Source organism: Limulus polyphemus, unplaced genomic scaffold (genome assembly GCF_000517525.1).
Source record: "Limulus polyphemus unplaced genomic scaffold, Limulus_polyphemus-2.1.2 Scaffold2920, whole genome shotgun sequence".
Classification (NCBI taxonomy): domain Eukaryota; kingdom Metazoa; phylum Arthropoda; class Merostomata; order Xiphosura; family Limulidae; genus Limulus; species Limulus polyphemus.
In genome coordinates, this window is record NW_013668530.1 from 105,012 (window position 1) to 108,449 (window position 3,438).

The 3,438-nt window shown below is 40.5% G+C and overlaps 1 protein-coding gene across 3 annotated transcripts in view; it reads left to right on the top strand.

Moving 5' to 3' along the window:
* LOC106468221 overlaps nucleotides 1-3,438 on the top strand; it is a 27,434-nt gene that overhangs the window by 12,052 nt on the left and 11,944 nt on the right. The gene's annotated exons all lie outside the window — the stretch shown is intronic.

Consider the following 3,438-nt stretch of genomic DNA (forward strand, 5'->3'; position numbering starts at 1 on the left):
CGCTATAACAAACTATAATTCACGTCTCTCTCTGACTGCAGTTCAATTACTCATTACCTACACACATTGTTCCGTCACGTTGTCACCCTCTGATATATATACCAGACTACCCTATATCTAGTAATTTCCCGAAGGTTCGAGAGGTGGCGTGACACTAGTCACGTGACCTCGCTACGCAACAATATTTTATAATACTCTTATCAATTCGAATCATTCCACTAATGATGTGACTGAGCAATCATTCCCAAGAGAAATTGTTGTTGCTGTTGTTTTAAGCGCAAAGCTACACAATAGGTTATCTGTGCTCAGTTCACCGCAGGAAGCCAAACTCTAGATCTTAACGTCTTATGTCCGGAAACTTGCCACTAACTCACCCGGGAACTCCAAAGAGACACGTAGTTAACAAAACCTAAATTGGTGCAAGCGTTAGATAACCGCAATGCCTACGGGTTATGCAATCAAACTATGTAAACTTTCTCTTTAATTAAAACCATATAACATCTTTAATTCATAATTAGTATTCACAAAAAATATCAGCTACAGTATCGTGATTTAGAAACAGGCCAAGTAAAAAAGAAAGATACGATGAATAATCAACAGTGCGAATCTAGTTATACGTTTTAAAAATCAATGTTAATTATAAGAAGTAATATATCTCCGCCTAATACGACAGTTGCGCCATCACAAACACTTCACTCGATTATGTTAACATTTTCTTAGGCCTTCTTCATGTTGAATTTAGTGAGAGTTTATTTTCTCAGCAGGAACAAAATGTTTTTTTTATATAAAGATATTAAAATTTAAAAGTAACAAAAACGATTAACTTAAAGCCGGAAACATGTTATCGGAAGGGACATTTTCCACTATAACAATGAATACAGGTTCTGTAAGGCAAGCAACATGTATCATGTATGATGAATACAGAGGATTGAGTACGTTATATTAAAACGATTTTGAATAAGCAAATTAGCAAGTCATGTAACAACAGTCGATCTAAAGTCGCGGTGGTACTCAATGTATCAGAACTACATTTTCACATTGTTTGGCATTTCGTAAGTGGAGTGATGCTACCGAAAACTGCTTGCATTTGAGAAGGGTATGTAAAAGCACTTTCCGCCTTAAAATATTAATTTCTTCATATCACTAAGACGTATTCAAATCATAAATTTAGGGTGTCTAAGTTTGTTTGTTTGTTTGTTACGAATTTTGCGCAAAGCTACACGAGGGATATCTGCGCTAGCCGTCCCTAATTTAGCAGTGTAAGACTAGAGGGAAGGCAGTTAGTCATCACTACCCACCGCCCACTTTTGGGCTACTCATTTACCAACGAATAATGGGATTGACCAGGACATTATAACGCCCCCACGGCTGAAAGGGCGAGCATGTTTGGGGGACGGGGATTCGAACCCGGAAATCGCAGATTACGAGTCGAGCGCCCTAACCACCTGGCCATTTCGGGCCAGAGGATGTCTAAGTCGAGGATGTTCTTTGTACTTAATGATTGAAAAACAAAGGAAGGTAGATTTACTTAAGGAACCAGGACTACACAAAAATATACCTGCCAGAAGTCTAAAAACATCTGTGGGAATCCATGAACACAAAGGTTGGTGTCAAAAGCTATCCAAATGTCCCAAGCAATGGTACGCAACATAATCAAGGGTCTCTGTCTGGAAACGAAGTCAATAGGATATGGGTTCACAAAGATAAGACTTCCCATCATATCTCAATCAGTTGAAGAATGAAACGGGTATTTATGCTATCCCATGGATTTCTGTACGATTGGATTGTTGAAACAGGCGCTGGGAAATAATTCCTCATACACTAGATGGATTATGGAAAGCCTATAGGGAAGAGAAGTGTACTTTAGCCATGACAGTTATCAAATGTTAAGTTTCGCTAATTGTCAATTAAAGGCTTTTACTCACACTTCTTAATAGTAACTATAAGTATATATTGTGTTTTGTTTTTGGTCTTAGGAATCTTCTACAGTAGGTGCTGTGACTTGTTGGCAATAAATTCTTCACGATTACAACTGGTGAACAGTAGGCTGAATTTGAAGGCTTCATGATTCCAGCTTCCAATATTGCCTCAACTTTCTGTTTTATCAGGTCTCTCATTGCATAAGGCATCTGATAGGGCTTTACTTTGACTGGATCCCTGGTTGTGGTCTCGATCTTGTGTTGCATAAGATCTGTCTTTCTTTGTTTATCTGTGAAGATATCTGCATACTGGCACAGTAGGTCTCGTAACTCTTTTTCTGCTTGCCAGTCAGTTCATCACTGATGTTGACATCTTTGTATGCTTCATCTCTTAGGTCCAGTATGTCCTCATCTTCTAAGACATAGTCACTGTCTTCTGGTTCTGCATCTATTATGGCTACACCTGCAACATCCATCTCTGTTTCAATAGCTGCACCCGTAAGATCTACTTTTCGACCAAAATAATTCTTCAACAGATTGGTGTGGTAGATCTTAGTCTTCCCGTTTATATTCCCTTGTAGTCCATTCTGTTGAGTGCTTCCTGTACTTCAAAAGATCCTTTCCACTGCAGGGTGAGATTGTTGTGGTCTGTGGGCAGCAGAACTAAGATCTTCTGTCAGACCCTGAAACGTCGATCCTTGGCTTTCGTGTCATAGAAATTCTTCGGACTGCCTTGAGCTGCATACAGCTTTATTGAGCGTGTTGACAGGTCTCCTCCAGTCGGTTTCTGAGGTCTAACATATACTGGTATGTGTTCCTTACTTTTGACTCTTCTTCTCCCATGCATAGCTCTTTCAATAGCCCGGACATGGCCAGGTGGTTAGGGTACTCGACTCGCAATCTGCGGGTCGCGGGTTCGAATCCCCGTCACACCAAACATGCTCGCCCTTTCAGCCGTGGGGGCGTTATAATGTGACGGTCAATCCCACTATTCGTTGGTCAAAGAGTAGCCCAAGAGTTGGAGGTGGGTAGTGATGACTAGCTGCCTTCCCTCTAGTCTTACACTGCTAAATTAGGGACGGCTAGCGCAGATAGCCCTCGTGTAGCTTTGCGCGAAATTCAAAACAAACAAACAAACAAACTCTTTCAATATTTGCATCGGCCTCATACCATTCTTCCATACAGTAACTCAAAGGGTAAAAATCCTGTACTTGCTTGTAGGACTTCTCGATACGTAAATAATACTACCTGCAAGTACCTGTCCAAGTCACATGGTCTCTCTTGGCACATCTTCTTTAGCATGCTTTTTAAAATTCCATTTAGTCTCTCACAAAGTCCATTACATTTAGGATTGTACGGGGTGGTAAAGAGCTGTCGAGTACTGATTAGTCTACACACTTCCTGCATCAGTTCTGAAGTAAACTGGATCCCTCTGTCACTCATGATTTCTCTTGGAAAGCCTACTCAGCAAAATATCTCTAGGAGGGCTTCTGCTACTCTCTCTGTCTCTATGTTTACC